Consider the following 13,742-nt stretch of genomic DNA (forward strand, 5'->3'; position numbering starts at 1 on the left):
CCTTTTTCTTTAATTAAAAGCCTTCTTTTTAAGAACCTGATTGATTTTTCCTTGTTTTAAGATCCAAGGGGTTTGGATCTTGATTCACCAGGAGTTGGTGAGAGGAAGGAGGGGAATGGTTAATTTCCCTTTTGTTTTAAGATCCAAGGGGTTTGGATCTGTATTCACCAGGGAATTGGTGAAGGTCTCTCAAGGCTATCCAGGGAAGGAAATTAGCCTTGGGATGGTGGCAGCGGACCAGAGCTAAGCTGGTAGTTAAGCTTAGAAGTTTTCATGCAGGCCCCTACATTTGTACCCTAAAGTTCAAAGTGGGGATACAGCCTTGACAGAAGGCAATAAATCAAAGCTCCAAAACAGTCCCGCTAGCCACCCAGGAACAACCCTCAACCCTCCCCTGTAACTCTATCAAATAAAGAAGGACCTGTTAGGCTCTGGTGAAGGGGCTGGTCCCCTCTCTTGTACCGGGGAACCAGTCAGGGCCTTTCTGATTAGAAGCCAGGGCAGAGAGCTCTGGAGGACGGCGGATATTGGTTGGGTTAGAGCACATGCAGTGGGAGTATGACAGCTGCTGCACCACTTCATAGGGCTGCCTGCCCTGCAGGGGTATGCCAACATTCTCGGAAGGGCAGAGAAGACTCTTCCTCCGGACGTCAGTGCTGGCCATCCACAACCCCCTGCTGCCTGTCCAGGGGCGGCTCTAGGCACCAGCAAAGGAAGCACGTGCTTGGGGCAACCCATTTGCAGGAGCGGCAGGGATCCAGCATGGCAGCTGAGAACCAACAGGGGCCCCTGGGAGCTGTACTTCGTTGGTTAGCTCCCTGCCTATAGAGCCAGCCCTTGAGCAGGGAAAGAACTACATTTCCCAGTATTCCCTTGGCCACTACCAACAGGAAAGACGGGGAGGGAGTGAGGAAGCTGAGACCTCATGCTGTAGCCTGCTGCGAATGGAGAGCTGCGCTGTGAGTAGGGATTCCATATTTTAACATTCCAAAAATAGGACACTCCACGGGGAGGGAGGGTAGCCCCACCCTGCCCCCATCCACTCCCTCCGACTGCCCCCCCAGAGAAACCCCAACCTAACCAACCCCCCTGCTCCCTGTCCCCAGATCACCCCCTCCTGGGACCACTGCCCCAACTGCCCCGCAGGACTCCATCCCCTATGGAAGCCCCACTGGTCCTTGTACCCAACTTCCCCCTTCCTGAGACCCCCCCCCAACTTCCCCTCTAGGACCCCACCCCCCCTACCTGTCCCCTGACAATCCCCTGGGACTCCCATGACTATTCAACTGCTGCATGTCCCCTAACTGCCCCCCCCAAACCCCTGACCCATCTAACCCCCCCTTCTCCCTGCCCCTGACTGCCCCCTCCAACCTCCGCCCCATCCAACCCCCCCTGCTCCCTATCCCTTTACTACCCCCCCCTCCCCGGAACCTCCTACCCCTTCTCCAACCCCCCAACCCCCTTACTGTGCCACTCCGACTAGCGTGTCTGGCTTCGTGCAGCGGCAGACACGCTGCTGCATACATGCTGCTGTGCTCCCCTGCGGAGCCACAGGCTCCCCCTCCCGCCCAGCACCTGCCTTTCAGATTTGAACACCTCAGAATTCAGGAGTGCTCAAGCTCAGTTTGGGCGCCTTTTACTTCATTTCTCCCAAATCAAATATACTGATCCACTGTAACTTGCTGTAGAAAAAGTAGGATAAAATTGAGCAAGAAATGCTTCTCAGTGGTTATTAGGACTGGAATTGCTATTTTCAACAGCCATTGCCTTTTGTTTGTTTGTTTGTTTGTTTGTTTGTTTGTTTGTTTGTTTGTTTAAAAGGAAGACAGTGATATTGCACTGGGAAATTCCCGATAGAAAGAAAGAGTGGAACAAAAGAATAATAAAGGCACCTCAACTTTTCCTCATTTATGTAGGACAGTCTTATAATATGCATCCAGATATCCTCCAATCACACAAGCTGAAAATTGATCCACTTTACTGCAGTTCTATAACCATGTGGGAACCAATCCTGTCTGTGTTCTGTGCACATCTAAAATTCCTGCTGAATGACCTGCCGTGGGACCGAGTTACCAGTGACCCAGGTCTGCGGCGGAAGGAGGGTGCAGGTGGAGTGGGTGATCCCAGGGCTGGGGCAGCAGGAGGTGTGTGTGTGGGGCAATGGTGAGGGGGTAGGGGAAACCCAGAGCTGGGGTAGCAGCGTGTGTGTGTGGGAGAGCTGAGGGCTGGGGCAGCAAGCGGGTGAGCGTGAGGGAGGTGAGAGCCCAGGGCTGGAGCGGCAGGGGGGTGTGGGTCAGGGGGGTGAGAGCCCAGGGCTAGGGAGGCAGGGGGGTGCGGGTGGTGGGGGAGAGCCCAGGGCTGGGGTGGGAGGGGGGTGCGGCGAGGAGCCCAGGGCTGGGATGGGGGGCAGCCAACATTTTTTTTTGCTTGGGGCAGCAAAAAACCTAGAGCCAGCCCTGATGGGGCTAAATACATGCTGGTGTACGGAGTGCTGGCCGCAGGTTACTCTGGATATGGGGGAGCCAGCCTCAGCTTGTCTCTGGGACCCTACACTGCAAAGTAAAGAAAGATCTTCTTTGTGGCGAAGGAGGCCATGAAATTAAAGATAGGACCCTACTTCTCAGCATTGTAAAATGACACCAGCGCTACCCTAACTCTGGGGTGGCTTACACATATGAACCCGAACCCTAACGCCAAGTGGCCTACCCATAGGTACCCTAACCCTAGGGCAGGGAGCCCTACCCATATAAACCCTAACCCTGGGGTGGAGAGCTCTTTCAATCCTAGGTGGGGAGCCCAACCCATACCAACCCTAATCATACGGAGGGGAGCTCAACCCATAGGAACTCTACCCCTAACTCCAAGTAGCCTACTCATAGGAACTGTAATCCTAACTCCAAGTGCCCGATCCATAGATACCCTAACCCTAAACTGGGGAACCGTACACATAGGAACCCTAACCCAAGGATGGGGATCCCTACAGAAAAGAACCCTAAAACTAGGGTGGGGAGCCATACCCATTGGGGGTATGGCTCCCTGACCTGGGGTTAGGGTTCCTATGGATAGGCCACTTGGAGTTTGGGTTAGGGTTCCTATGGATATGGCTTACCACACTAGGATTAGGGTTCCTGTGAGTAGGGGTCCCCACTATAGTGTTAGGGTTCCTACGGTTTGGGCTCTCCAGGCTAGGGTTAGGGTTTCTCTGGCTAGGGCTTTCCTCCCTAGTGTTAGGGTTCTTGTGTTTCGGACTCTCTGACCTAGGGTTAGGGTTCCCATGGCTAGGGCTCCCTGCCCTAGTTTTAGTATTCCTATGGGTATGGCTCCCAGACCTAGCATTAGGGTTCCTGTAAGTAGGCCAGTTGGAGTTATGATTAGGGTTGCTAAGAGTAAGGCACCCCACCCTGTTATGCTTATAAGAAGCACACGGGATCTGTTTCAGGGGAAAAGGCAATACACCGCATTTATTAAAGATACAACCATTAGCATATGTATTTATTCACCAGACACGCACACACACATATGCACCTCCCCCTCCCCCCGCCAGGTGATGTTATAGTTACCAGTCCAGAGTCTTGATCAATCTAGTGGCCAGCTAGGTTGGTCACAGGCATGTAGGAGCCAGGTTCTGATGGTCACGACATGATGCCCCAGGGAAGTCTTGGCAGCACAAACCCAAAGTTTCATGGCAAGACACCCTGTTTATACAGTGATTTTCCTTCATTGGGACCAATGAGTTTTGCACCGTCATGTTGTAATCCAGGGGTCTCAAACACGCGGCCCGTGGGCCGGGTATTTTCTGCGGCCTGCAAGCTCCTCGTGGCCCCACCACGCTCCCCAACGTTTACCTAGAGCGTCTCCGGCCCGACGCGCACCGGGGGAAGGGCAGGCTCCCTGCCTGCCTGCCTGCCCGCCCTGCCCCCGCGCCACCCCGGGAAGTGTCCAGAACTTGGGGAAGGGGGCGCACAGGGGTCTGTGTGTTGCTCTTGCTTCAGGCAACACCCCCTGCAGCTGCCATTGGCCGCAGTTCCCCATTCCCGGCAAATGGGGCTGCTGGGGGTGGTGCCTGAAGCAACAGCAACACACAGACCCTTGTGCCCCGCCTCCCCCAGGTTCCGGACGCTTCCAGAGCGGCGCGGTGCAGTGCAGCAGGGAGCCTGACCTGCCCCCGCTGCGCGCTGGACCAGAGCCCGCCCCCTGAAGCCCTTTGGCACCCTAATCCCCTGCCCTGAACCCCCTGCCACACCCTGCACCCCTCCTGCACCCGACCCCCTGCCCTGACTCCCTGCCACACCCTGCACCCCGACCCCCTGCCCTAAAGCCCCTGCCGCACCCTGCACCCTGACCCCCTGCTGAACTGAAGATGGCAAACCCAATTGCCTGGGCATTGAAACCTAGCAACAAATGACCCAGAGGGAGCTGCTGTCCTGGAGTCATTCAGCCCGGGACAGGGACTTGAACTCTGCATTTCGGAACTATCCCGCCCAATTTGGGACAGGTCGTCACCCTGGTTAATTAGTCAATGCTCTGAATGTCACTGCAAATGCTTGGTGAGGTGCCTTAATCCCTGAAGTGTACACAAGTCTCCATCAGGAGTCTATCTCAGCTGGATTCACTGAACACTGCTCCTGGTGTGAAGCAGCAGTGCTGAAGGCCCAGAGGTCCAGTCACAGGAGGCAGTGAAGCCGTGTGTCTTACCCTGCAGGAAGAGTGAGACCTCTAGGGGGTCTGGCACATCAAAGGGCTTCCTGACAGACTGTTCCAAAGCCAGAGTGTAGCACCAATCATATGGATCCATGGCAGTAGGTGAGGTGACATCAGGGCAGATCTGTGCAGTGACCCCTGCTTGCTGCCACAGGAGGCGATCTGAGGGGTCCGTTCATGTATTCCCAGCCCTGGGCTCTCTGCCGACCCCTTTGGCTCCTCTTCCTCCCAAGGAACCACCTTGGGATGGGTTTCTGCCATTGCCCCTCCCCGCCTCATTGCATCCCTCCATCCTGGCACCAGGATCTCAGTTGGGATTCTCCATTCCCTCATCCCCTCCCTGAATTTCCATCATGGAGCTGGATGTCTGGGCTTGGTCTGGGTCTGTCTTCTCCGTGGCGTGCTGCTTTGGGAAGACTGGTTGCTCTAGAGTTTTGGTGCCCGACCTCAACCTCATGCACAGGGCTGCCCTACTCTAGCCTGCCTATTTTGTTGCCACAAAGCTAGAAAAAAAATGCATGTTGGACTCCCTGGCTTTGCAGGCTGAACCCTTTTTGTGCTTGTTCCCCCTCAGGCAGAAAAGAAAAGAAACTAAAAGAAACTTCCCTGGCTTTGTAGGCTGCCAAAAGAAAAAATGTGTCCTTTTAAAATCCTGAGGTCTGTGCTTCTGGTTCAAAATGATCCCACCGCTCTGCCACCATGTCATGGCTGATTCCCCACTCTGGCACTTCAAGTGCAGAAGTTGGGGGCCCGCGAGGATTCTAAAAATTAATACTGGCCACTCCAGGCTTGTATTAAACTCCCAAGGTTACAGCTTCTCTCTGAACTTGGATATGTAGATGCTGCCACCACCCAAATGCAAAATAAAAAAAACCCTTCTGAGAGCCCAGAAAGGCACATTTGGGAATTCCTTCCTGTGGGGTACCCTCAGGACCTTTCACCCGCCCTCCCCAGGGAAGAGCTGAGAAAAAAGAAAACAAAGGAAATCAGCTGTTGCCACCAGCTAATTAAACAACATACGCACAAACCTCTTAGGGACACAAACATCCAATCTGGTCTTTAAAAAAGGTAAATTTTATTAAAAACAAAAAGAAAGAAAAATACGTCTGGAACTTATGCTTTTTGCTAGGTTTTAAATAAACAATTACAAGGATTAAGCATCAAGATAGCTTCTTGAGGTCAAGCTTAAGGGTTACAAGCAAAACAAAAGCACCTGGGGTTAGCACAGAGGAGTCACAAGCCATAAAGAAACAAAAGAGATAAACCTAATAACGTCTTCCTAGACATTTCCTGATCTACTTACATATCTGGGGTTTCAAAAGAGTAGTTTCTAGGTATGATCTGATGATTTTCATACCTGGCACAAGCTTTTACAGCCTAGATCCAGCCCTCTCCCTGCTTTCCGGGAGAACAAACACAGACAGACAAAGGGGAAGTTTTTTCCCAATTTTAAAAAGTTCTAGCCTTCCCATGGGCTCTTTTGGTCAGGTGCTCACTCTCTTCCTTTAACCTAGGGACTTTTTAACCCTTTACAGATAAAGCAAGTAGAGAACAGCTACAAACAGGGATTTTATAGCTAAGTGGCTGGCTGGGTGTCCATAAAAGGGAGATACCCCCGCCTTCATTTATCACACGTGCCTAGGGGGCAATGCAGTCGTAAATACTGATACGTTCACTTGAAAAGCAGACCTGGCCGTTCTGAAGTTGGGAGACCTTCCTCAGCCACCAGCCTCTGCCCTTCCCTGAATATGACCGTGAACATGACACTCTTCAACTGAAGGTTTACAATAAAATTGTATGTAAAGCACGGAGGGAAATGTCTCTCCAGATACTCTGGATTAGATAAAACATTAAAAGAAGGCAATAAATCAAAGCTCCAAAACAGCCCCGCTAGCCACCCAGGAACAACCCTCAACCCTCCCCTGTAACTCTATCAAATAAAGAAGGACCTGTTAGGCTCTGGTGAAGGGGCTGGTCCCCTCTCTTGTACCGGGGAACCAGTCAGGGCCTTTCTGATTAGAAGCCAGGGCAGAGAGCTCTGGAGGACGGCGGATATTGGTTGGGTTAGAGCACATGCAGTGGGAGTATGCCAGCTGCTGCACCACTTCATAGGGCTGCCTGCCCTGCAGGGGCAGCTCCAGGCACCAGCGCATCAAGCGCAAGCAGTCTTCAGTGGCAATTCAGCGGCAGGTACATCAAAGGCACGGGACCGTCAGATCGCCCGCAGAAACGCCACCGAATCCACGTGACCACATCTGAGTGGGGTCTAATGAGTTCTATACATGTACTGGAAATACGCCCCCTGAAATATGTTGTGGGGTCAGACTTGATAAACCAGTTTGGCTTAGAGATAGAGAAGAAGTTCCTGTTTGTTTCATGTTCATAGAGCCATAGCCTAATAGCCAAGGCAGGAGGGGAGAAGAAAGTGTACCAGGGCAAGTGCAGGGGTAGGATCTGGTCAAGTGCCCAGTTCTCTCCCAGGTTTGTGGGTGAGAGCTAGGACAGGTCTGTGTTGGATAAAGGACAACGCCCTGCTCCTTACAATCCTCTGTGTCCATGGGAGAGAAGGGATGAATCCCTCCTTGAAAATCTCAGCAGCTTCCTAGGAAGGAGCCAGTGCTCTTCTCAGAGGGCCTTCTCCTGGACCTCACAGGGGTCTGATGCTCTCACTCCACAAGCCTGCCTGGGGCGTTGGAGTTAGTGCTCAACAGAACCAGGAAAAGCCCTGTTGTCGAGCACCAGTGCCTTCCCTCTATCCCTGAAGGTGGAAGGGCCCCAACGCTGCCCTGCACTCACTGCTCTGACCACGGATGGCTTTCAGGTAGGAGGACACAATGGAAACGTGGATCATCCAGTCTCTCATTTCCAGGCCTCCCCAGGGCTAAGGTAAAAATCCTGCTCCCCCTGACCATTATGCTCACCTCCAAGATATGCTGGTGATTGTCTGTGCTGGGGGTTGCTGTCAGCAAGCTCTTCAGCATGGCATCCATGTCTCTGGGCAGGCCTTCTTCAGAGCCTGCCAGCAGAGGGAGACCATGGGTCAGGGTTATGGAACCTGGGGCTACACCTGCCAGGATGACAGCTGGCTCTGCAGTCCTTGCCCAGAGCAGCTCTCTGAAAGGGCCTGGTGCACAGCAGGTAGGGAACAGCCAAGCTGCTAGGGATGGGAGCTGGGCTTCCTGGCAGAGTCCAGCATCTGCAAGGAAGAGATTCCCCACAGAGGGGCAACATAATCTTCCGCAGAGGGGGAATCTCCCCCTGACACTTGATTAAATCCTATGGCCTGTTCCCACCTCTGCCCACCCCACCCCCAAATCGGAGCAGCTCCAGCTACCGAAGAGAGCAAAAACCAGAGGCCTTCCTGGCCCTTGGGACAGAGGAGTAGGTTGATGATCTACCTGGAGGTGAATTTTGGTCTTCCCCATGCCTATGCTCTATACTCCCTTCAGGACAGTGCACAGGAACCCACCATGGACTGCTCCACCCTTGTGTTTGTCCCTACTTCAGTCTGCTTCATCTCTGTGCCAACCGTTTCCTCCTTCACCTCCCTGCAACACCCGACAGGGTGTGTGTGTGGAGGGTCAGCATGGTGCCCTTAAAAGCTCAGTCACCACTTAACCAGGACAAGAAGAACTTGACTCCAGCCAAGCTCATTCTCTGCTCTGCCTCTGCCTCCGCAAGAGGAACATTCCTAACCCACAGACTCTGCAGCAGCAGATCCTACAGCCAGTTGGAGCCAGCCCGCCTCACCCCTCCTGGTGATGGGAGGGAAACAGGAGAAAGGACAAAAGAAGGAAGAGATGAAGAGAAAGGAAGGAGGGATGGAGGAAAAGGTAAAACGAAAAGGACAAACCCTAATGTCCCCAGTGATTGTATGGGACAAAATCCCAGGTGGGGAATACAATTCTGCCACCTTAAACTAGTGCTTTCCATACCTAGAATTCGCCTGGCACCAGATGGATCAGACTGAACAGGTTCCAAACCTCTCGGAGGCTCTTACCTTGTAAACAGGGATGTCTGTTTTCTAGTAAAAGGAAAGGAGAAAACTCGAAAGAGGCTCCTCCTCGCACGCACGTACGTGAACCCTAATACTCTCCCAGTCCTCAAAGAGAGACCTCGAGAAAGAGACTTGCTGAAGCAAAGCCACAGAGGTCTCTGAGGTTTCCCTGGCCCTGCGCCCCTATCCTGCCTGGCTGACGTCAGCATCTCTCTGTGAGGTCACCACCTCCCCACCACCTTTGACCAATAGGCTGAGGTCCTGCAAAAGGCCTTTGTGATGTCACTGCCACACACACCCCTCCCATGAAGGGCAAATGTCCTGCCGCTGGCCAGACACTTTGAAGGTTTGAGCTTGTCATAACTATAAAGGGAAGGGTAACAGCCCTCCTGTGTACAGTACTATAAAATCCCTCCTGGCCAGAGACTCGAAAATCTTTTTACCTGTAAAGGGTTAAGAAGCTCAGGTAACCTGGCTGACACCTGACCCAAAGGACCAATAAGCGGACAAGATACTTTCAAATCTTGGTGAGGGGAAGGCTTTTGTTTGTGCTCTGTGTTTTGCGGGGGTTCTTCGCTCTTGGGAGTGAGAGGGACCAGACATCAATCCAGGTTCTCCAAATCTTTCTGAACAAGTCTCTCATATTTCCAACTTGTAAGTAAACAGCCAGGCAAGGTGTGTTAGTTTTTATCTTTGTTTTCTCAACTTGTAAATATACCTTTTTGCTAGAGTGTTTATCTCTGTTTGCTCTAACTTTGAACCTAAGGCTAGAGGGGATTCCTCTGGACTCTTTAAGTTTGATTACCCTGTAAAGTTATTTTCCATCCTGATTTTACAGAGATGATTTTTACCTTTTTCTTTAATTAAAAGCCTTCTTTTTAAGAACCTGATTGATTTTTCCTTGTTTTAAGATCCAAGGGGTTTGGATCTTGATTCACCAGGAGTTGGTGAGAGGAAGGAGGGGAATGGTTAATTTCTCCTTGTTTTAAGATCCAAGGGGTTTGGATCTGTAATCACCAGGGAATTGGTGAAGAGTCTCTCAAGGCTACCCAGGGAAGGGAATTAGCATCTTGGGAGTGGTGGCAACGGACCAGATCTAAGCTGGTAGTTAAGCGTAGAAGTTTTCATGCAGGCCCCCACATTTGTACCCTAAAGTTCAGAGTGGGAAAGAAGCCTTGACAGAGCTACTCTCTGTGGATCACCCCACTCACTGCGTGTTCATTCTAGGAAGCAAGCCGGCTAGACAGTAAAACATAAGAGGCTGCTCCCAATGCTACACTCAGCTTTTCCAAAACTAGTAGACTGGATGGCCAGAAGAGACCTTTAGAGCATCTAATCTAACCCCCTGCATGATCACGGGCTTCCCATATAGTACAATAGTTACTTTTGGGGCACACACATTCCAGAAAGGCATCTAGTCTTCATTTAATGACATCAAGAGATGGAGAATACACCACTTTCCCTTTTAGTGAGTGCCAGGGGGCTCCATTAGCCTTACATTAGCTCCCCATTTACAATGAGCCAGAGCAGTACCCGCAGCAGGGAGCGGGAGTTGCTGATGGCCTCAGAGGCACAGCCCCTGCAGTGCCTCAGGCACTTGGCGCAAGTGCCTGATGATGCGGAGCTGGTGCATCGCTTTGGCCATGACGTCCTCCTGCTGCATGGGAACAAGAACCTATCAGAGACTCAAATGCCCCGAGGAATCAGGGGGAATTAAGAGCACCTGGAACCAGCAGCATTTCCACACAGCACCTGCCCACCACTGAGGGATGGATGCCCCATTAACCAGGCCTGCCATCCTGTGGCTTCAGCATTAGTGTCTGGGATGATTTGGGGCAAGATCTCGACCTCCCCGCAACCCACTTCACTGCTGCCAGAATTCCTCCTGCCCACCCCTGCTAGAGGCCCCTCCCTGCCCAACCTGGGTGGGGGTGGGAGGAGAGGGTTCTGAGAACTTGAGCTGTGGTATGGAGGTGGATCAGCTGTCAAGGGCACTGAGGCGGAGGTGGCAGGAGCTCACCCTTCAAGGGGGGGGGTTGGCACTGGAGGTTACTAGAAAGGACAACAAGACTCCATTCTGGTGGTCAGGAGGTGAATCCATCCCTCAGTGGTGGGCAGGTGCTGTGTGGAAATGCTGCTGGTTCCAGGTGCTCTTAATTCCCCCTGATTCCTCAGGGCATTTGAATCGGTGATCATGCAGGGGGTTAGATTAGATGCTCTAAAGGTCTCTTCTGGCCATCAGGTCTACTAGTTTTGGAAGCACTGAGTGTAGCATTGGGAGCAGCCTCTGATGTTTTACTGTCTAGCCAGCTTGCTTCCTAGAATGAACACGCATTGAGTGGGGTGATCCACAGAGAGTAGCTCAAACCTTCAAAGTGTCTGGCCAGCAGCAGGACATTAGCACTTCAGGGGAGGGGTGTGTGTGGCAGTGACATCACAAAGGCCTTTTGCAGGACCTCAGCCTATTGGTCAAAGGTGGTGGGGAGGTGGTGACCTCACAGAGAGATGCTGACATCAGCCAGGCAGGATAGGGGCGCAGGGCCAGGGAAACCTCAGAGACCCCTGTGGCTTTGCTTCAGCAAGTCTCTTTCTCGAGGTCTCTCTTTGAGGACTGAGAGAGTATTAGGGTTCACGTACGTGAGTGCGAGGAGGAGCCTCTTTTGAACTTTCTCGTGTCCTTTTACTGATTTTACTAGAAAACAGAAGCCTTGTTTACAAGGTAAGAGCCTGCGAGATGTTTGGAACCAGTTCAGTCTGATCCATCTGGTGCCAGCCGAATTCTAGGCATGGAAAGCACTAGTTGAAGGTGGCAGAATTGTATTCCCCACCTGGGATTTTGTCCCATACAATCACTGGGGACATTAGGGTTTGTCCTTTTCGTTTTACCTTTTCCTCCATCCCTCCTTCCTTTCTCTTCATCTCTTCCTTCTTTTGTCCTTTCTCCTGTTTCCCTCCCATCACCAGGAGGGGTGAGGCGGGCTGGCTCCAACTGGCTGTAGGATCTGCTGCTGCAGAGGCTGTGGGTTAGGAATGTTCCTCTTGCAGAGGCAGAGGCAGAGCAGAGAATGAGTTTGGCTGGAGTCAAGTTCTTCTTGTCCTGGTTAAGTGGTGACTGGGCTTTTAAGGGGACCATGTTCCAGGTTCATGCCTTCCTGTCATCCTGGAGCAGCTGGGGAAGAAAGTCCTCATGGAGGGCCCTGTCCATATCCCTGTTCTCCAGGCTCCCTTGGGGACAGAGGAAATTAAGGGTCTAGCTCTAGCTTCTATCCTCTAGCATCTCCTGCAGAGGTGCTGAGGGGAAAAAGAGAGTCCTGGCCCACTGGGTACTGGGAGCTGGCAGGAAAATGCTGATGGAGTCCCCTCTCCCTTTCCCTTCCATTAGAACTGAGCAGAATTCCCCAGGATGGGTCACCACGTGGCACAGCTGGCTCTGTTGATCAGTGACCCAGGCAAGGACATCAGCCGGCAGGCCAGGGAGGGGGTTTAGCGGCTCTACCAGCTGCTGCTGCACCAGAGGGGTATGGAACGCAGCTGGGAAATGGCACCCGATAGAAGAGTGAGATTGGGACCCCAGCCAATTTCTCGCAGACTGACCTCGGCTGGAGGATGAGTCTCTGTCTGTCTCTTTCTCTGTTCTACACCCCTCCCCTGCAATTCTGTTGGGCCAGGCACGCAGCGAGGACTCTGCCCACTGTGCAGCCACCAATGGGATTGGAAGGACACAAGCACTGCAACCAGAATGACAAATGTGTGTGTGTGTCTCTCTTTCCCAGGGTTGAGCATCCATGAGGCCGAAGACCTGTGGTGCTGGGACTGGCACCAGGACAGCAGGCTCCTGGGCTACAGGAACACAGCTAGGGTGGGAGAGGTAAGGACACTCTGCCAGGGCATGAGACAGCTCCGGGAGTGGGGCTGGCTGGGTCCCCTGCAGTGGCTGCCTCCATGGGCCACTAGATGGAGATGCCGTTCTAGCCCCAGGAGTTGGAGCCTGGCTCTGGGCAATCTGCTAATGCCTCACGTGCTGTTGGTTTTAGGTCTTCGGAAAGTTCTTCTCGGAAGGGCAGAGAAGACTCTTCCTCCGGACGGCAGTGCTGGCCTTCCACAACCCCCTGCTGCGTGTCCAGGGGCGGCTCTAGGCACCAGCAAAGGAAGCACGTGCTTGAGGCAGCCCATTTGCAGGAGCGGCAGGGATCCAGCATAGCAGCTGAGAACCAACAGGGGCCCCTGGGAGTTGTACTTCGTTGGTTAGCTCCCTGCCTATAGAGCCAGCCCTTGAGCAGGGAAAGAACTACATTTCCCAGTATTCCCTTGGCCACTACCAACAGGAAAGAGGGGGAGGGAGTGAGGAAGCTGAGACCTCATGCTGTAGCCTGCTGCGAATGGAGAGCTGTGCTGTGAGTAGGGATTCCGTATTTTAACATTCCAAAAATAGGACACTCCATGGGGAGGGAGGGTAGTCCCACCCTGCCCCCATCCACTCCCTCCGACTGCCCCCCCAGAGAAACCCCAACCGATCCAACCCCCCTGCTCCCTGTCCCCTGATCACCCCCTCCTGGGACCACTGCCCCAACTGCCCCGCAGGACTCCATCCCCTATGGAAGCCCCACTGGTCCTTGTACCCAACTTCCCCCTTCCTGAGACCCCCCCCAACTTCCCCTCTAGGACCCCACCCCCTACCTGTCCCCTGACAATCCCCTGGGACTCCCATGACTATTCAACTGCTGCCTGTCCCCTAACTGCCCCCCCAAACCCCTGACCCATCTATCCCCCCCTTCTCCCTGCCCCTGACTGCCCCCTCCAACCTCCGCCCCATCCAACCCCCCCTGCTCCCTATCCCTTTACTACCCCCCCCGGAACCTCTTACCCCTTCTCCAACCCCCCAACCCCCTTACTGTGCCACTCCGACTAGCGTGTCTGGCTTCGTGCAGCGGCAGACACGCTGCTGCATACATGCTGCTGTGCTCCCCTGCGGAGCCACAGGCTCCCCCTCCCGCCCAGCACCTGCCTTTCAGATTTGAACACCTCAGAATTCAGGAGTGCTCAA

The 13,742-nt window shown here is 53.2% G+C and overlaps 1 long non-coding RNA gene across 1 annotated transcript; it reads left to right on the forward strand.

Annotated features, from left to right (window-relative positions):
* The first annotated feature begins 855 nt into the window (after window positions 1-855).
* On the forward strand, window positions 856-13,154 carry LOC128839950 (uncharacterized). The gene is made up of 3 exons (XR_008445577.1): window positions 856-959; window positions 12,472-12,566; window positions 12,733-13,154. It is a non-coding gene; the product is annotated as an uncharacterized LOC128839950 (long non-coding RNA).
* Window positions 13,155-13,742: the final 588 nt, after the last annotated feature.

The sequence above is a fragment of the Malaclemys terrapin genome, chromosome 7, assembly GCF_027887155.1.
Source record: "Malaclemys terrapin pileata isolate rMalTer1 chromosome 7, rMalTer1.hap1, whole genome shotgun sequence".
NCBI classification, from domain to species: Eukaryota; Metazoa; Chordata; order Testudines; family Emydidae; genus Malaclemys; species Malaclemys terrapin.